Below are 22072 nucleotides of genomic sequence, written 5' to 3'. Positions count from 1 at the left end.
TTTGGTAAAGTTTAAAGCAATTCAACAAGTTTTAAAGTAGTTGAGGGTAGATAATTCAGTGGTGGGTGTTTTAATAGAAGACTTAAAGTCAGGGTTGTTAGAGTGGATTGGCTTGGATATGACTATGAAGATTACCTATGAAGAAAAGTTGCCTCTTTTAATCCTACCATTTTGCGGGCATCATCATAAATATATTTTCTTCATGAGTAACCTTCAACTTGGACAAAATACGGAAGTTCTCATCCATTCCTTTCTTCAAAATGTTTTTAATATAATTGTTGGCCCCAAAAACCACCTATCTTATGTTGCGTGCATGCCGAATAGCTAATAAGTTAACTACGTCATTCGGTTAAATGTGGGGCGTGTCAACTTGTCAGCCGAGCTCAGTTGGGGAGTGAATGAATGTTGATGTGGTGTTGGGAGCACATACGACTTTTGAATCTTGTGATTGCGGCTGAGGAAGGAACACGTCTTGGCCTTTGGGTTCTTGAGCCTGAAGACAAGGTTGCTAGTTTCTCCTAAGTTCAATATCAAATTCGGCTCAGGTTACGACATTTAGTATGCCGAATATCGTAACTTGGTAGCACTTCACTTCAACGAGAAGGCTAATGAGATGACCTCTTCCAATAAGGATTTGAAGATTCCTTGTTGGCTGAGGCTTGGATAGATAACCAGTAGGTCTCAAAGCAGTGCTGTTTACCCAAATTGAAGGTGCTACTCGGTTGACTGATTCTAAAGCTCCAGTGTTGTTTATGCAAACTGAAGACGTTGTCAGTTGCCAACACAGTGCTGTTTACCCAAACTGAAGATATGTTGGCGGAAAAAAGGTAAAATAAAAATCTCAAAGTGTTTGAGAGGTTTCGCGTAGGGCGAGAGTTTGCGCAAGACAGTTTTGTGTGTTGATTTGAAGGGGCTTTGAATGATGTACCCTCCTCTCTATGTATTGTAGCAATTCCTCATGGCTGAAGTAGAATTCTACTTGAACTTCAATTCCTTTATCAAATCTGAATGGGCTTCGGCCAATCCTGGTTCATGTAGGATTTTGAATCTAACTTTATTATCACCTAGATTCAACCCTTCATTCTTGGCATCTTTTCCTATTTGGAGTATAACTGGCCTCTGAGGATGCCTTATTATGCTAAGACTTGGCCACTCACCCTTATCCAAATGAAACCATTTCCTAATAGAACTCGGCCTAATCTTATTGGGCGGGGCCTTTGGTGAGAATATTTTGAAATACTTGATGCCTTTTTTATTGGACCGAGAGTGCTTATGGGCTCGGCCCAAAAACGTTATTTTGGGTCCAAACAATAATGAATAGTCATATCCAAGTTAATCCTCTATATCAAACAAGGCCTAAATCTCTTGAGGCAAATGAGGTTGCACTGCTCGACCAAAATGTTACATCGGGTAAGCTTTATAAATAAATAAAAAAATTAAAAATATAGACGACTTACCCACGACTAGGGGTGCAACTCTGGCGGGTTAGAAGGTCAGCCCAACCCTAACCCAACTTTTACAATTTGGGTTCGGGTTCAGGTTGGGTTTTAATTGGGTTCATTCAGGTTTGGGTTTACTTGGATTGGTTTCGGGTTGCCCAACTTTTTCAAGTTTTAATCAGTTTCATGCAAAGTTTGAGTTAAAATACAAGAAATACCAAAGCTAGTACCAAAAGAAAAAAAAAAAAAGGATAAAAAAGAGGAACACTTCATTGTCCAAAGCTAGTACTCAACTCAGGTCTTGTCTTTCGAAGCTCCTGCAGAAAAACAAAGCTAGTACCCAACTCAAGTCTTGTCCTTCGAAGCTCCTGCAGAAAAATCAAAGTGTGGCTACCAGAAAAACAATTGCTTTCTACAACTCTTCTATCATAATCCATCAAAAGTCACTAGTGAATCCTCCACGAAGATGCAAAGGTCATTGAGAAGTATGTTGCACAGCTCAACCCAATTGGGTTGGGTTGGGTTGGACAAATGATCAATCTAACCCAACCCAATCAATGAACAAGTTGAAATCAGATTGGGTTCTGGCAGGTTATAACTAAAAAAAAACCCGATTGTTCAGGTTTAAAGTCGGGTTGAACATGGACGGGTTCGGGTTGGCCTAACCCAAGTTGCACCCCTACCCACGACATCTTTTGTGGAGCAAGAGTTCTTTAATATTAAAAACATAAGAATGTAATTTGTTTTAAATTTTGTTTAATTTTAATCAATTAACCTTTATTATTTTAATCCCACAAGATATCCCAATAAAACAAAAAATTTTTTATTGTTAAAACCAAAATGTTTGTGCAATTATATTAAAACTGAAAAAAAAAAATTATTCACACTGAAACTGTTTCACTCCTCCAACTATTTCACCCGTGAAGACGTCCATCTCTAGGAATTAAAAACTCTAAAAATAATCGCAGAGCTGGTACCACTCGTCCATTCTATGCTCAAAACTATAGGGCGAGTGGGTATGAGCTTCATAATGAGTTTCTAAAGTCCTGTAGTGTCTACATAGCTCATACTTCCACTCTCTTAAGGAATTGGCATGTGTAAACTTTTTAAGTTGTAACGTTGTTAGTTCTCTTTGGAATTATATGAAACTCATGGGATTGTGCGGAAGTATACTTGGTTGATCTGGATGTACTCTTTTTCCCTATGATTAGGAGGAGTTGACGAAAATGACCATAGCTACATGTTTTGATAAGTTAAGGGACCAATAGTCATGGATTTTTAATTGAGTGACCATTGCTCCAATTAAGTTAAAGTTGAGGAACCATTGCTACAATTTCCTCTTTCCTATTGGTGACACATCATTTGGTTTGCAAATTTGGTTTAAAAATTTGGTTTTCCTAGCATTATCCTTATTTATCTCCTTACACATCTGATCTAAAAGTTTTAGGGTTAATTATAATTTGCATCCTTAAGTTTGGGTGCAATTGTAAACTCATGCCTTATATTCAAAAGGGTAATGCAAGGGAAACCAAAATTTTAAACTAAATGATGTGGTTGTGGATGATTGGATTTTTAATTGGATTATTAATTTAGTTTGCAAATTTGGTTTAAAAATTGGGAAATCCTAGAGAGACCAAAATTTTAAACTAAATCATGTGTCACCGATAAGAAACAAGCACGTTAATTAACACTTAATTAATATTCAATTAACAACCACATCATTTGGTTAAAAAATTTGGTTAAAAAATTTGGTCTCTTAATATTAGTATTATTACCCTTAAAAATTTGATCTCCCTAACATTATCCTATTTAAAATATGAAGAATGCTAGCTATTTTCTATCTTGGCTTTTCCACTTGCCTTTCCCACTTGCCTTTCCCATTCATTTCTTGCAATGTAAACCCCATGTAAACTCCACTATTACTTTAAACTCTATATTTAATGTGTTGAAATTTTAGATATTTAACTTCCTCATATGCCCTTGAGTTTTTTTAATTCCCTCCGTTTTTGTTGATCAAATACTATTTTCCTTTTATGTTTTTGTTGTGAAGTAATAAAAACCCACCACTAAGCACCACCACCTAGCCCTTTGGCACGACTCCATGTTCCTCTACCCATCTATGACCAACCAATCCATGGGATACGACGCCTCCAACCTCGCAGTCCCACCCTTGATCTTTCCTTTCCCCATCCCTTGATTTGCCCTCATCTAACTGTCCCTCCCTTCTGAATGGCAGATACATAGAGGAGACGAACTCTTGATGACGATCAGGCACAATTTTTTTTTTCTTTTTTGTAACAAGTCCGAGTTTTTAGTTTGATTAGTGCGATTCAACTGAGTATATTGTTTGATTTTGAGAAGGAAAATATGAGTTTCAAGGTTGGTTTCATTTTCTGCAACTTTTTTTAACAATCCATCAGTGGAAGGACATGGACATGAGAAGAAGAAAAAAGAAAAGAGGAAGCGGAACTACTAAATTAACTAGGGTTGGGAAGAGAGCTAGTAGATTAATTAGGGGTATACTTGGAAATTAAATATTTAGAATTTCAAGACATTAATTATAGAGTTTAAAGTGATAATGGACTCCACATGACAAGAAATGAATGGGAAAAGGCAAGTAGGGAAAGGTAAGAAGGAAAGGTAGCTAATGACCCTCTTAAAATATTGCAATGTCATACATTACTTACATAATCTGTTAAATTGACCGTTAAGTGATGGTGTGGTAATTGTGGGTTCTAAATTTTATCTATCCACTTGTCATACTCTAATTGATTCTTAGTTATGAAATTCTTTGGTGTTACAAAGTAAGTGAGGATATGTGTGTAGTGGAATATAAATTAAATAAGACACAATATTTACGAGGTTCAGCAAGTGTGCTTACGTCCTCAGAGCAGCGGTAGTACTTTCTTTTTTTATTTGAAATAATATGAGTACAAAGATATCTCTCACTATTGTTCTTTCTTCTCTCTAGCCTTCCACCCCTAAAAAGTCCCTGAGGCAATAGGCAATTCAATTCCCCAAGTGAATGGTAACTGCCTTTAGTGAACAGTCACTGTCCAAGTGCATCTCAACCCCTAAACTAAATAGCCCAGGCAATTCGTATTAAAATACTATTAATTTTTGTAATATAAAATAATACAAGATAATTTTATTTTTAATTTCGGATGGTAATAAAAGATTAAGTGAAAATATTTGAAAATGTTGAAATGTGGTGCAAGGTGGAAGAACATGGTTAGGTATTTATAGAAAAAGAAAATTATTATTTTTCATATTTTTAATTAATTTTTATATCTTTTTATAGTTTTTTATTTTATTTTAGTTAATTTTCTATTAATTTTTCAATTGTAGCTGACATTAGCCTTGCGTCACATAGCTTAGGGCCTAGACTAGTCGATTTTAGCCTAAGTGAGCAACTAGGCTCCCGCAGAGCCCAGTGGATTGGAATGGTGTGGAAGAGTTTTGTGGAGAGGGAGGGGATTTACTCCACTATCCCCTTAGGAATTTGAGAGGAGTGGAAGTGTTGTTATAGCTTACTGATATATTTCTCTTCTACGTCTTCTGCTACTTCTTCTTCTCTTGGTTTTATAGACAAATGGTCAACCATCTTTTCTTCATTCTACCTACATTTCCATTAGTCATCATATTGAATACAAAAGTTGGGTGATGAACCTACCAATCACGACTTGACGGTCCAAAGTCTTCAAGCGGTTATTGATGTTATGGAGGGCATTACACTGCTTTTACAACATTCCCCTTGGATGCCCATACATCAATATCAGTTGCCACATTAAAACTTTGTTAGGAAAAACTTAGTGGAAAAAATCCTAGTTGGAGGCCCATATGTCAATATCGGTTGCCACACATGTGTCTTGGATGCTCCCAATTTCACATTCTTCCATCTAACTGATTACTAAATCGACGTAATCTGATATTATGTACCAACTTCTGGAATGTACACTTTGGTAGAGATTTGGGGAAGAGGTCTGCCAGATTATCGTTAGAACAGATTTGTCTGACTTCAATAACTTTAGTCTTCTGATGCTCATGTGTACTAAAAACTTTGAAGATATATATTTATGAGAGATATAAAGATGTAGCAACAAATGTTTGCTTCATTGAGCATTATAGGATTAATCTATTTTCATATGAAAAGGCAAATCCTTTCTGTAAGCGATCTGTATGCAGGTTAGAGAGATATTTGGATTTTGCTTACCCAATAAGACCATGACAATTAGTGAGCTTTTTGGAATAGAATAAGCACATGTATATAATTTCTCGAAAATATCAATAGATAAGTTTCACTTTATTCCAATACCCATATGTTGGTATTGTGCCTCACATGAAATGTTTCATCTGATTCAATGTATTGTGCTAAAAATAAAGCACATACTTCACAAAGATATGGTACTTCTAAACCTAATATCAATTCATCATTTCCCTCACAAGGATGAATGATCTTTCTTAGTGTTTAGATATTGGTTAATCATTTGAGTGTTCAACTCATAATCTTCAATTCATATGGTTCTATAATACCATAAACATTTTGATGGATAAAAATCGTGTTGTTATATTGTTCGATCTCCAGCTCGAGACAATATTTCTTTGAACACTTAATATTTTTTCTAGACTCTTCAAGAGTCCCAATCTACTATCAAATCTTGCAACAAAGTTAGTATGTTACAACAATATCATAATGAAAGTTCTCACTAAGGCAATTGATACCATCCATTGGTATCAAGTATGGTATCAAGTATGGTATCAAGTACATAATTTGTGCTTTACCCTTCCAAGGCCAAAGGTTTTCTACACTTTATGACACATTCTCCTTTGGAATTTATATGGAGCAATTTTTTTAATTTATTTTATGTATATTTGGGTGATTTACTTATGGAGATATGCTTCAAGCATTTCATAAGCCTTCGTATAATATAATTCTCCACTAAAATGAACAAACTTAACAATGAGAAATAACGTTTATAATAGAATATCACAATTTTCGGTTTCAATTAGGAACCATGTCCATGGATAGTCTTATTAAGACTTCAAATCATGTGGCATCTTTGTAACTTGTAAATGCATTTGGTAGTTTATTAGTAATTGTGATGATTGTGTTACCTTTCATACAACATTTGAATGATCAACAGACAGAATAATAGTTAAAGTCGTTCTTATCCTTTGGTCATCGTAGACTAATGTAGAGTTCGTTGAGATTGTGAATAGGATTCTCGTCATTGAATTTTAGTCTTCCATTACTTAGTCAGCCACTTATTTTGTCCCTTTGAACTTCTATGAATTCGTCGTTGATCCTTCAGCTTCAGCCTCCTGCACAATTGCGCAACTTGAGCCAACATCGTATCAATTGTTATGTGATGTTGGTGATTTGAGACCTAGCTCTAACAACAGTGAAGATGACTACTTAAGAGCCATTCAAGGTAAGCAATTAAGCAAAGGTTCCAGGCAATCGATTCTGGACCAGAAGTTTGATTTCAAGTTCTAACTGAGTGCTTTCTTTCTCCTTGTCTTGCAAGTAAAGACAGGAAAAAAAAGCATGATATGTGATACTTTTACTCTCGATCCTGATTACATGAGATACTTTTGCTCTTGAAGAAAAACAGTAGAAGAATTTGATGCTGATATTGAACTTCTCGATCAAAAATATTTTCTTACTGAAGAAATGAGTTAGGCATTTTGAGGGACTTGGTTGAAAAGGTATTCTCAGGGAGGAGGAAAACCGACTATTTGAGATGCTTGGTTGAAGATGCATTCTTGGCAAGGAAGAAGAGTTAGGCATTTTTTGGAGATCTACCTTGCCATAGAGGATGAAGGTCGACATATATAGGGATTTTTCAATAGCAGGTAGTGATGCTGTTGGGACCATCTCATTCACGTTTGTTAGCAACAATTGTGTAGTTAGAATAGTAAAATTTACGCGTTTCAACTTTGTCAGATATATTTGATAGAGTTGTCATTGATATCCAGAAAGTTGAGATTGCGTCTAAGAAATGCCTATGAACTTTATTTAGAAAAATCTGAACTTTAGAAATTGGGAGAGCGGTGTTTCTTAGATTTTTGAACAAGTGGTCGTGTTGCCTCTCCTTTTATGTATCCAATATGGGCCAATGCTTACTTACTTGAACTCACCAAGTTGAATCATTAATGGCTGAGGTGGCAAGTCTTAGACAAGAAATTAGAGGACTCAAGCACGAGAATAGAGAGTTGCACAAACTTGAAATAATTACTCAACGAGCATGAACAGATTAGCTCAATCAGTTGTAGGACTCCGAAAGTTGGATTCAATATGACCACAAGAGGTTCGTCCTTCTGGTGTTTTACCAATTACTGAGGGTTCAAATGATCAACTTTTGGTGCCTCGTCCTTCTGGGGTTTTGCCAAATACTGAAGCTTCACATGATCAATCTTTGTGAAAGCTCTGTTTTTTTTCTTTCTTTATATATATAGAAAAAAAAATTCCATCTATTTTGGTTTTATACATGCCTGAAACTTCTAGTTCAGTTTGTTAGATATAGGAATCTATGGAAACTTCTGGTTTCATGAATAAGAAGCATGAGTTTTTAAGCAAAGATATTTCTTAATATTATATACTTCCATATGAGTTCTCGAGCATCATGGATTCATGAAAGTATTTCTTTACTGAAATGTCAATGGTAACAAAATTGAGTTTTGCTAAGTTCACCATTTTCTTGTTCTAGAAAGGAAGAAATCAGGTATGATGGAACTTGTGATAATTAATTCATACCATATAAACACATGTCTACACAAAAATGTTAGAACTCAAGTTCTTAACATTATTTATATTTTGAACTTCAAGTCAAAGTATTATACATATGTACTCGAAACTTATTCTTGATATCGACATTATTAGAACCTTTGGGTTCATATTTTTTTAGAATTCATGTCTATACTTAATCTGTACATGGATTAAGGAACTAATGGTCCTCATTTACATGAATCAAGGAACTTCTGGTCCTATCTTTTTATATGATGGAATTTTTGTTCCAATCTTTTTATATGAAGAGGATCACGGAACTTCAGGTTCGATCTTTTTATATGATGAAACTTCAGATCCAATCTTTTTATATGATGAGAATAAAAAAACTTCATGTTCTAATTTGATCAAGGAACTTTGGGTCCTGTGTATACTCATCATAACAAAATGTAATACAATAAGTAAATTAAAGTAGAAGGCGGTAATTCCAGCCATTATAAATAAATTGCTTTAAATATATAAAGATTGTGACAAGGGCTTTAATTCAGCACAATTCACATAAATATCAAAACATAAAAATAATAATTGTTATTATAAGAAGGGCAACAGTGCCACACCAATCACATTAATAACAAAGTTAATAATAATAAGGAAAAAGTAAATCTTAACTTACTATGCTTCCCTTTTCCTTTCTAATCATGGTCATGTATCAATAGTAGTGTATGAGAATTATAGGACAACCAAATTGTTTGGATCTAACCCAAATTTTAGTATGGCATGGATAAGAGAATAATGAACAACTTCAATGAAGAAAGCATTTGCATCCGAGGTCAGAAAGTTGAATTCTAAAAGCCATTAACATGACAACCAATTTTTCAGCGCATTTCAGGTCTATTGTAGTATTTCTAAGATCTGGAATGAATTAACCATTGATCTTTCTAGAATTTTGATATATTATGGAAGAGAAGATAAGAAACAACTTCTATGAATGAAAAGCTTCTGTTTTAGCACATGAAGTCGGAGTTTCAGAGCTCGTATCACAACTATTGGTTTTTTTGTGAAGCTCAAGTTTGTACATTTTCTATGAGATTCTAATCGACAGAGGTGGGAGGTAGGTAGTGCTTCACCATATTTATGGCGTTGTGTTTTCCATTGAAACGAGAGCTTCTCATGCTGATAACATGTTGTGAAATTGAGGATATATAGATAGTGGAATATAAAGTAAATAAGACACAATATTTACAAGGTTCGGCAAGTGTGCCTACGTCATCGGGGCATTAGTAATACTTTTTTTTTTTTTTCATTTGAAATAATAGGAGTACAAAGATATCTCTCATTATTTTTCTTTCTTCTCTCTAGCCTTACAACTTACTAATATATTTTTCTTCTACATCCTCTGCTACTTCTTCTTCTTTTGGTTTTATAGGCAGATGGCCAACCATCTTTTCTTCATTCCACCTCACATTTCCATTAGTCAATAATATTGAATACAAAAGTTAAGTGATGAACCTACCAACCACGACTTAATGTCCAGAGTTTTCAAATGGGTATTGCTTTTATAAAGGGCATTCACACTGCTTTTACAACAGTTTGATCAATTTTGAAGTGTGTCAAAACTTATATGTGAAAGCCTTTTTTTTTTTTTTTGGGGTTTTTGTTTTGTTTTTCACTCTTTGAGGGGCAGTAATTGTTCAAAATTTGACTTAATTGTGGGGTGAAATTGGATATACAGGAAATGAAAAGGGGCATTTTGATATAAGCGCTTCGTTTTTTAATTTTTTAGACTAAACATACACTCCTTTTGAAAATTTGATCAAACATTTTCCTAAAATTTTAGTTATTAATTTCAGTTTTTCACATAAGTTCAATTTTGTTTAGAGTTTTAGTTTTTCACTACTTTTCTTGGACATTTCATTTTTTTTTTCCTTTTCCTCTTGTCCCTATATTTATGCATTTATTATCTATCTCTATGCATTTTTTTTATTGTTTGTTATAATTTTACTTCTTTTTTTTTTGTGAATATAGTAGAATATTTATAAAAAAAAATTGTCAGATTTTATTATTTAGAAGACCCAACACATAATAAAGATTTGTTTGATTATATAGCCACGTCTAGTTACCTATAATATGGACACATTTAGTTTTATAGTGGATTTGATTTTTTGTATTTCTTGGTACATTTGGAATGTAAATGTACCAAAAGGGTTATGACATTTGGTTTGTAGTACATTTGTGATTTTTTGTTCATTTGGAATCTAAACATATCAAAAGGGTTACCTGACAATGGGCACATTTGGTTTTATGGTACATTTGAAATTTTGGTACTTTTGGTTTCTCTGTACATTTGAAATCTAAACGTACCAAAAGGATTACATAACTATGGGTACATTTGGTTTTATGGTACATTTGAATTTTTGGTACATTTGGTTTCTCGGTACATTTGAAATCTAAATGTACCAAAAGTCGATACTTTTGTTCTCAAATGTATCATAAGTTTTAAGTATATTTTTTATATATCTATACGTGAAAAAATATGTATTGAAGACTTTTTATTGAGACATTTTTAATAGAAAGAGATTTTTTTTAAATACTGATAATAAGGTAATGATGAACTAGTTAATTAATTTTTTATTTTATTTTATTAAAAAAATGTCATTTAATGTGTAGAAGGGGATTGACGAAATTAAGCTAAGCTACCTTATGCCTCTATATGAATGCATTTAAATTAATGACATGGAAATTAAATAAATAGAAAAATATTGAGGTGACAATTGATCAAAGCACCTTAATCAAATCTTTAAAAGGGATGAATGTTTAATCTAACAACTATAGAAAAGATGTAAGACATTCTAATTTTCCCAAATGAAAGGGTTGGGTGGAAAATTGTGATGGTTACAATAATTTTCCTGTACTTTCCAGCTTTCACCTGCAGCATAATCCTCAAACTTTTGCACCATTTATAATTAATTAAATTAGGCACACACGATCATACCAGTATCTTAGAAATTTAGTTTTATACTAATACAATGTTCATGCAGTATTGAAACCAAATCTATTATCTCTCAAGTTAAGTTGCTAGGAAATCAGTCGATCAACAATGTATATGAAATGAAAACACTCTCTGATGTGCACCCCATCCTGCATGTGAGAGTCGATGACAAATGGAAACATGTTGGTTCTCTAATATGATGGTAGCAACAACTATTAAACACCAAAAGCTTCAGATGTCAACACCAATCTAAGATTTCAATTAGATTCATTGTATCATTTTACCAAAAGATGTGTGTGGAATATCCTTGTGCACTTCTAACCCCTAGACTTGGTGGATATGATAGTTTTCTACCTCTTTCACCTTTTGAATGTAACTGAATGAAATTTTGAGTGCTTGTTGGTTGGTCAAGTATGATCACAGATACTGCAATTTCATCTGTGTTTTACAATCTAAGGCTAAGGCATCCAACACTTGACCTCCCCTTCGTCGACTACGACTTGGCGATTCTTTCCCAACCAATGCTTGTGCTCGGGATCAGTATCAGAGTTGCTTTCAATGCTTGTGCTTGGGATCAGTATCATATTTGCTAACTGGATGATCACAGTGTTATTAATCATTACTTTCTTAGGTAAGAATTATAGAAAATTATGAAATTAAGAATTCATTATTTTCATCATTTGGACAACTTCTTTGATTCGTATAGTGATCGCATTTTGATGACATGCTGGTACATCGAGTAGGGCATTCTTCAAGGGCACTGAGACATGGAAAAGAAGAAACTACAATAAAAAAGGTCATCTTAAATTTTGTTAGTTTAATTTGTACATATGGCGTAACTTAATCCATATTGGCTTAACTAGTTTTCCATTTTTTCAGGAGGCTGCTAGACGAATGCAGTCAAATGGTGAGTTGATCTATCATTATTAATTCTTTGGTAGCAATGACCTTTTACCTACTCAAATTTAGATGCCTAATTTTTTTTTATGCAGGTGATGATTCTCGTAGGAGGAAGACGGATAGAGAAACGTAGGAGAGCGGAGAGGTTTTTAAAACTTGAAAAGACTCTTCTAATTTCTGATTTCTTTTTCTCGCACAAAACTCATTACACTACATGACTTTTATAGCCACTACAATACATCATCATTTATTTAGGTAATTATAAGGTTCTTGAACATTGAAACATCTAGAGAAATCATGATTAACTCTAGAAATTCCAAACATCATAACTCCAGAACTTCTATCCTTTCTTATCCCTGATTTATGACTCTTTCTTGTAACTAAAATTTGGGTTAACCTTCCAACATTGCCTCCCTTCAACCAAATTTGCTTTTGATTCCTAGTCTTGCAACATCTCGCTTGAACACTTGTCCACCAAGCGGTTTTGTGAACACGTCTGCCATCTGTTCATTTGTTTTGCAATACTTTAGCGGTATAATTTCCTCACTAACAAGCTCCCTTAGGAAATGAAAGCGGATGCGGATGTGCTTTGTTCTCCCATGTAGAACAGGATCTTTTGAGACTGAAATTGTTGAGCTATTATCACAGAACAAAGTGGTTGGACCCTTTTGTTTATGCATCAGACTCTCCAAAATGCCAAGTAGCCAAACTGTATGACATCCTGCAAAAGAGGCAGCTATGTACTCCGCTTCCGTTGTAGAGAGGGCAACAATCAGTTGTTTCCTTGAACTCCATGAAATCATGCCACTTCCCAGACTAAAGACATAACCTGAAATGCTTTTGCAATCATCAATACTTCCAGCTAAATCACTGTCAGTATAGCCAATAAGTTTCACTGGAACATTTGCTTCATAAAAAATGCCATAATCAACGGTTCCTTTGATGTATCGCCAAATTCTTTTTGTAGTTTCCCAATGATTTGAATGTGGCTTTTCCATAAACCTACTCACCAGACTTATTGCATACATGATGTCTGGTCTTGTGGCTGTTAAGTACATCAAATTACCTACCAAACTGCGAAACTTGGTGGAATCAATAAGTCTTACTTCACCATCTTTGCTTAGCTTTAGGCCTGTAATGCATGATGTCACTATTGGGTTTGCATTCTCCATCCCAAATTTCTTCAAAACTTCTTTTGCATAACTCTCTTGAGAAATGAAAATGCCTTTCTTAGATTGAGAAACTTCAATACCAAGAAAGTGATGTAGCTTGCCCAAATTTGTCATCTCAAAGTCTTCCATCATAGAGAGCTTAAAACCATTCAATAACTCTAAATCATTTCTGGTAAAGATAAGGTCATCCACATAAAGACTTATAACCATGAAACTTCCTTGTGAGGTGCTTTTAACATAAAGGGTATGTTCATACGGACACTTCTGAAAACCATGCTTCTCGAAGTATGAATTAATACGGCTGTACCATGCACGTGGTGATTGCTTGAGCCTATATAACGCCTTCTTAAGCTTGTAAACCTTATTTTCCTCTCCTTTCTTCACATATCCAGGTGGCTGCTCTAAATAAACTTCTTCTTGAAGGACACCATTCAAGAACGCAGACTTTACATCCATTTGAAAAATTTTCCAATTGTTTTTTGCAGCAAAGGAGATGATCAATCGAATAGTATTGAAACAGGAGCAAAAATTTTAGTATAGTCTTCACCTTCCTTTTTCTTATAACCCTTTGCAACGAGTCTCACCTTGTACTTGTTATTGGACCCATCTGCATTTTTCTTAGTCTTATATACCCATTTAACACCAATAGGATTCTTGTGTGTTGGCAGATTTGTGAGCTCCCAAGTCCCATTCTTCTCAATAGCCTTTATTTCTTCATCCATGGCTTGCTTCCATTTTTCCTCCTCACACGCTTCATTAAATGAAATTGGATCCTCTCTAGCAAAGAAGGCAAATAATATAGTATTATCCTCCAAATCTACTTGCTTTGAGGAGTCATAAAGATCTCGTATACTTCTGAACTTTCTTGGAGGTGAGTCGTCATCACTTGATGTAGTTCTTGGAGATTGAGGAGCAATTTTTGATTGGTAAGTATCATCTTCTTCTTGCATAATAGGCAGTTTTGCTGGACCATTTTCTTCTTCAAAGAAAGCATTTTCATCAAAATGGACATTACGGCTGATCAAGAACTTTTTGGTCTTCAGATTGTACAGTTCGTAAGGCCTTGCTCCTTTCACTATATCCAATGAAAATGCACTTTTCTACCTTATTGTGGAGCTTGTTTCTCAACTCTTTTGGAACATGGGAATAGGCAACACAACCGAAAATGTTCAAATGTTGCACTCTCGGCTTCACTCCATACCATGCTTCATGAGGTGTGCAATCCTTCAAACTCTTTGTTGGTGATCTGTTGACTAAATATGCAACACATGAAACAACTTTTGATTTGAAAGCCTACAAACTTTTCAACTTCGGCCTTGAAATCTTTAAGGGCTTGAAATGCTTCAGATTTTTCTTTGAGGAAGTAGACCCAAACTTTTCTTGAGAAATCATCAATAAATGTAATGAAATATAAATTACCTCCAAAAGATGCTACTGGCATTGAACCACACAAGTCAGAATGAATAAGCTTGCCAGAAGGACTCTGGAGGAAATGAACTTCTATGTTGCTTACCAAATTGACAATCTTCACAAACACCATCCACCGGATCAATTTGAGGCAGCCCATGTACCATACTTTTGTTTGATAGCAATCAAACTTCCATAATTTAAATGGCCATATCTGTCATGCCATAACTTAGAGATTTCTTTTTCAACACTCACAAAGCAAGATAATTTTGTTATCTGGAGCTTCAAAGGAAACAAGTTATTTGCAGCAAGTCCAACCTTGGCAACAAATTTATCCTCCTTTTTGAGAACACAAAAATCACCACGGAGGCGAATATCATAACCCTTCCTCAACAAATGGCCCATACTCAATAAATTACTCTTCAAACCACGAACATAATATACTTCAGAAACCTTCTCAATTTTTCCAGATTTTGATTTGAAAGACACCTCACCAATTCCCTCAATTTTATAGGCTATCATCACCAATTCTCACTTGACCATGATCAAACTTATAGAGGGCAGAAAAAAGGTTTTTGTTACCAGTCATATACTTGCTAGCTCCGCTATCCAAATACCACACATCATTCATTTGATCTCCATGAAATGCAAGCAATAAAGTTTCTTTATAATCACCATCTCCAGAGTTGGTTTGATGCATATCGCCTGCTCTATATTGTTTTTCATCATTAGCCTTTTTGAACCGACATTCTCTGATCTTGTGCCCAGGTTTGTTGTAGTAGTAGCATTTTGGAGTGCCACATCCTCTTCCTCGGTACGAATTGAAATTTCTTTCACCTTCATTATTGGAGTTGCTTGATGAGCCTCGTTCATTACCATAAGAATTAGTGCCTCTACCATTTAAATTTCTTCCTCTACCTCATCTGCCTCTTCCGCCTCTTCCACCTCTTCCACGTCCGAAGCTTTGATTAGGGCTAGAAGCTTTATTGCCATTGCCTCCCGTAGTTGCAACTTGAGACTTGAGTGCTTGATCAGGTTAAGTAGCAGGAGGATTCCTCAAATTAATTTTGATCTCATGTGCCTCTAATTTTCCTTGTACTTCTTCCATAGAAAAAGTTGAAATATCATTTGACTCTTCAATAACAGCCACAACATAATCGAATTTCGCCGGTAAGGTACAGAGAATTTTCACAACAATTTTTGCATCTTCGAGAATCTCCCCATTTGAAGCCATTTGATTTACGACCGAGGTAACTCTAATAAAGTAGTCTTTGATTGTCTCATCTTCTTTCATCTCCAACTTTTCAAATTCTTTCCTTAAAGATTGCAGACGAACCTTCTTTACCTTCTCCTTACCTTTGTAGGCATTCTCGATCATATCCCATGCTTGCTTTGCATTCTCGGCTTTCGCAACTCTTTCATATACTTGCATCTCAATGGTTTGATAGATGTGGAAGAGTGCCTTGCTGTCCTTCTTTCGGTTTTCCCTCAAAGTATTCATTTGCGCTTGAGTTAACGCAGCTTCGTTATCCGTATCTTCGTAGCCTGCTTCAACAATATTCCATAGCTCCAAAGCCTTCAACAACACCTTCATATTGTTGCTCTAGTAGTCGTAATTATCACCACCAAATCGAGGACTTAGTGAAGCCAGGTTGTGACCATTTGCATTTGCATTCGCCATATTGACAAAACTTCAACAAAGCTCTGATACCAATTTGTAGGAGGAAGAGGGATAGAGAAACGTAGGAGAGCGGAGATGTTTTTAAAACTTGAAAAGACTATTCTAATTTATGATTTCTTTTTCTCACACAAAACTCATTACACTACATGGCTTTTATAGCCACTACAATACATCATCATTTATTAAGGTAATTATAAGGTTCTTGAACATTGAAACATCTAGAGAAATCATGATTAACTCTAGAAATTCCAAACATCACAACTCTAGAACTTCTACCCTTTCTTATCCCTGATTTATGACTTTTTCTTGTAACTGAAATTTCGGTTAACCTTCCAACAATTCTAGTGCAGAAGCTGAATACAAGCCTCAACCTGGTGGCCCGAACAACGGCACTCCAACAGAAACTAGGGAATCCAAAAGAACATAGGTAGGGTTTTTTGAAGCCAGAGCTTTCCTTGATGCATGGTTTTAGAGACTGACATTCTTTAACCTTCTCGGGTTTCTATCTTTGAGAATCTTTGCTAGAAGGAACTACTGATTCTTTTTGCTGTCTGGATTATAATACTTGCATTACAGATCGCTAAGGTAATACCTACAATGTGGATGATTTTTGTTACGATTAATACTTTGCTTTTATTTATGCGTTGATTCAAATTTTCAGAAACTTTTCTGTTGGCACAACATTATACCACAACTTGTTCAGCTGCATATTGGGCATATAATCTCTTGCAGGTATCTGCCTTTCATGTCCCTTAGAATTAGAAGAAAACATAAGCCTTCATCGTCCATTTTTCGCGCTTCAAATACAACCCTCATTTGAGCTTGATTGTTTGTTTGAAACCGTCATGGCACCATATATATATGTTTGGCCTTCAGTCTCCTCCAATGTTTTAAAAGGCTTGCCTCAGGGCACGCCTAGGTGTCCTCTGAGGCTGGGCTTAAGGGTTGCCGTCTTTGTTTGGAGGTAGTGGGCGTAAGGCTTCGCCAAAGCCGCCTAGGCGGCGGAAGGCGCGCCTCAGGGCTTACTCCCAAACCCAAATTTTGGGTAGGGTTTTAACTGCCTCATACCTCTTCCTCGCACTATCGTCTCTCTGCCTTTTGTTTTGTTTTTTTTTTTTTATTTTTTTTCTGATTTTTATTTTTAATAATATAATGGATGTGTGTGCTATTTGCGTGCATTGTAAAAATACACTCGTGAGGAGTGTAGAATGAGATTTTTGGAGTGCCAATAACACTTCCCTATATATATATATAAATATAATATAATATATGTCTATATATGTGTGTGCTCAGGATGATTATTGGTTAATAATCTTTTTTTTAACATAATATATATATATACGCTTAGTGTATATATTAAAAAATTTAGGTCTCATGAGGCTTCGCCTCACGCCTAGGCTGGACTATCTCTCGGACATCTCGTCCACACCTCACACGTTTAATACACTGGTCTCCTCAAATGAATTCTTAGAGGCAGTTAAACTATACAAAGGACACAGTGTGATTGCGTCTCGGGCAGAATCAAACACAAATTGGATAGTGCACCATCTTGTTTTTTGTAGTGCTTGTGGCATCATACTTACCATAGCTGGTATATTTGGTGGATTGCTTGGTCTTGGTGGAGGCTTCATTTTAGGTCCAGTTATTCTGGAGCTAGGAATCCCACCTCAGGTGAGTTTTATACTTGTGAAGTAGTTGATTTCATATGAATTCTTAGAGGCAGTTAAACTATACAAAGGACACAGTGTGATTGCGTCTCGGGCAGAATCAAACACAAATTGGATAGTGCACCATCTTGTTTTTTGTAGTGCTTGTGGCATCATACTTACCATAGCTGGTATATTTGGTGGATTGCTTGGTCTTGGTGGAGGCTTCATTTTAGGTCCAGTTATTCTGGAGCTAGGAATCCCACCTCAGGTGAGTTTTATACTTGTGAAGTAGTTGATTTCATATTTACTGAATTTACTGATTATGATTCGATCCAAAAACTTGAAATTATTATAGAGGGTGGAATCAGTTTTTACGATAAAAACACTACAGGATGTGCGAAAACTTTCACTTAAAACAGCTCAAAATATTTTATACACAGAAACACATTTTTCACTTTCCCTAGTCAAAACCGACTCACTATTTGAGAACTTTGATGCAGGTCTGAAGTGCCGCAGCCACATTTGCTATGACATTTTCTGCCTCCTGTAAAGTACCACCTCCTAAAACGTCTTCTGATTCCTTACGGAAATCGTCTTAGCCATCCATGTTGCTGCCATTTAAAAAAAAAAAAATTGAATAGCAGGGAGAGGAAATTTATTTTTCAATAATTTGATGTTTGCTCAAAAATTTCTCTTGCAGCTCTCCACTTTACTGCTGTGGCCACATTTTCAGCCCTAGTAGGGCAATATGGGGTGAGAAAGGTAGTCGGTATTTTGGGGAGAGCAGCTATAATTATCTTCATTCTTGCCTTCACAATCTTTGTGTTGAATTTTTCAGGTTCACGGGCCAAGGGCTCCAGTCCAACACACTGTTCCTGGCGAATAAGTTTTTGCATGATTTGGTCCTTCGTTAATGTGGAATTTTGTCTTCACATTCTCACACGCCACCTCACATGTAGGGGATTTTCAAGCCTTGCACATGGACAACATAAATAGGGTGATGTAGAGCACATGTAGCCGTTGGGTTTCACACGCGAGTCAACCTACTCTGATACCATGAATAAAGTTAAGGTTTCACTATAAAACCAATCAAAAATATGAGAAGTATCCCAACCTCTTATAAGCATTTACATGGTTTAGTCCCTCACTGATATGGGACTTTATCCTCACATTCATATGTGCCTCCCTCAAATGTTGATATTTTATTTTCCGGACTAATGAATTTGTGTGGTACGTAGGTAGCATGAGAGGGAAGAGAAATGAACCGTCCGGCTACTCCTTCAAGTTTCAAGTGCATCCTCTTCCCTGCCATGATAAGTTGGTGAATTTCCCGTTCAGCAGCAACTTGCTCATTTAGAAGGCAAATTTTTTAATGTGGTTTGTATGATTAATTTCTTCCAAATGATGTATGGCATTTGTTTTAAATAATTCATTTGTTATGTAGAAATAGAAGTGCTGAATTTCCTAAATGATCTCTTGCAAATGTCTTGATGGATGCGGTTTCCTGAAACTAGAGAAAGTATCTTGTATCCTTTTATATTTATGAAGAATGTGGACTAAAAACTGGAGAGGATAGAATCTGAACCACCACGGCAAGTTGTTAGGTTCCTGTGAAAAATAACCGGTTACGTGGATGTTTCCCACATATTCGTAAAGTAGACCCAATTCTATACAAATATCGGCCCGACGTTAGCTTCCTGTGGTAAAAGCAGTTCCTATGGACAACAAGTTTTCCTTGTATCAAGTTTGTTACATCCACACATGGACAAAACAGCTTCCCTTCATTATTTTGCTTTCTTTTTCTCTATCACATAAAGCAAATATGAACATGTTCAATTTTTCTTGGTACTTTCCAATTGATTTGACCTGTCTCTTGATCATAGTAATGTTACAGATCGTGATATTACGAGACAGTGTATGTGGGGTGTCTTTTTCTGAATGAGACACCGAAGGACTATGCTGTCTGTTGGACCACATTTTTTATCGGAATATGACAAAAAATGGTAATAATGATAATGATGTTGATAACAACACATGATCTACGATAAACGGTTAGGATGTGAGGATTCTTTGGATCCTTACAATTTGAATCCAGATGGGATCCAATTCCCTTAATTTCAAGCGGTGGAAGAAAACTCTAGCCAGTTTGAAACAAAGAAATGAAGGTAATGTGTCTGAACTTTGTAAAAAGTCGGAGGTAAAAGATTTCGTCATGAAGGAAACTTATTGTTTTATGTTCTCATAAAATGATAGTATTGGAAGAGGTAAGTTGTCTTCATGACCACTAGCTTTCTACACTCGTTATGCATGTGATGGTGGAAGTTATGCAAGAGTATTTATAATAGAAATAAAATAGGAGGTGGGAAAGAGATGGTAAAAGTCACATGTATCATTCTTTGTTATTTAAGCTATTATTCAATTTATTAAATTTTAAAAAGGAATTGATTTCAGCACTCCTATTTTCATCTCATACACTTCTCTTTTTGTTTATGTTCTCTTTTTAATACTTTTTCCCCTACGTGGTTGCCAAAGAATGCAAAATTATGTTATTTCTCTATTTTTAGTTGACAACAAGAGTTCTCTTGAATATAGTATATAAGTATATATAAATCCATGTCTAATTGCTTCAACTTACATAATATTTGGAAGTTACCTTTGTTTCTTACTTCAATGTCCTTTGAATCTGGAGAATCGTCCAAAGCGTTTGACATTACTCAGGCTAAGTAACCTAATCAACGACTGATTTGGGGTCATACATCATTGAAGGGTTTATATATTCGTTTATTGGATAATTTAATTTGTATTGTAGGCCTATTTAATTGAAGAATTATGAAGGGAGGGAGAGAGAGAAAGTTGATGAATTCTGAGGTGTGTGCTATTTCATCCTATTGTGCTTTTATTTATAGTAACAAAGAAGAGAGAATACTTGCCTTTCAAGTAATACATCTTAATTAAGACATTAGAAAAAAAGATATTATAAAATCCCATAAGGATTTACACAATCACATTGCTAACTAAATTAGGACTACAACACTCATTCTTGAGAATGTAAATATTCAAACAAAATGTTGCATCGAGTCTTTAGTTATGAAGTAAGAACAGTTGATGAAGTTGTCGGTACAATGAGCAAACACGAGTCTCAAAACAAACGGAAGAATGAATAAGTAGTAGAACTCATAAAACCTTACAACGGTAAAATTCTGGATAGGATAAAAACCCATAGCCTAAAGAGAAAAAGGAGAACTTGCATTAAGTCTATACTAAATTCCTTTAGGATGCAAGTAGAACGCACACTAAGGTATGACTAACCTAGGATGGGTGCCTCGCTTGTGGAGCAAAAAATAATCAAGAAAATTATGGAGGTGACACATGGACTTTTGCGTTAAAATTACAAAATTACACTTGAGGCACACCGGGATTCCCACACACATGCAACAGACAATAACGTAATCACTCCTCATCAAAGCCTTATTCAAAAGGTAACTCTCAAATTTCCTATTTAATTTAAGATTAATTGCCATGTTAATTGCATGATATTATTTTATATAATATCTTGCAATTATTCACCCAATTACACCATATATGGCCAGCCACTATTCTCCAAATAGGGCCAGCCACTCCCTTATAAATAGTCCTATTATCCTACTAAAAAGCCAAGCCACATGCTACCCATAAACTCCTAAACACATTATTTTTAGAATTCTAACTTTGGCATCAAAGATTCTTCGACCAAAGCCCCCCATTCCTCGTGGGCGCGTGAGGCTTTTGTCCTTAATCTTAGGTGTTATTATTTTGCAAGTGCATTTTTGTCAAAGGAAAAGACGGCGGAAATTTGCATCCACAAATTGGTGCTTTCATTGAGAGCTTGATTCACACGCTCGAAGAAGACTCTCGCGTTCAAAGTTTCTCATTTCTCGTTCGTTCGTAAATTTTTCATACCTTCCTATTCCTAAATTTTTTTAATTCTTTGAATAGAGGTAAGGAAAAAAATATAATGACAGGAAATTAGGAAACCACAATGAACGGAACTCCTTATGTTCAAGGATTTGGACCAAGTGATGGAGATCGAGGTGTAGCCCTACCATGATGATCCACAAGACTCAACACG

The 22072-nt window shown here is 35.4% G+C and overlaps 1 pseudogene across 1 annotated transcript; it reads left to right on the top strand.

Moving 5' to 3' along the window:
• The first annotated feature begins 11568 nt into the window (after nt 1-11568).
• On the top strand, nt 11569-19447 carry LOC148694311 (sulfite exporter TauE/SafE family protein 3-like; annotated as a pseudogene). The gene is made up of 9 exons (XR_015966311.1): nt 11569-11786; nt 11862-11951; nt 12035-12066; nt 16661-16757; nt 16829-16898; nt 16995-17062; nt 18011-18232; nt 18465-18556; nt 18665-19447. The product of XR_015966311.1 is annotated as a sulfite exporter TauE/SafE family protein 3-like (transcript).
• Nucleotides 19448-22072: the final 2625 nt, after the last annotated feature.

Source organism: Pyrus communis, chromosome 9, assembly GCF_041283825.1.
Source record: "Pyrus communis isolate YQ-2024b chromosome 9, ASM4128382v1, whole genome shotgun sequence".
NCBI lineage: Eukaryota > Viridiplantae > Streptophyta > Magnoliopsida > Rosales > Rosaceae > Pyrus > Pyrus communis.
The sequence above is the reverse complement of the archived record's forward strand: the minus strand, read 5'-3'. Positions and strand labels throughout refer to the sequence as shown.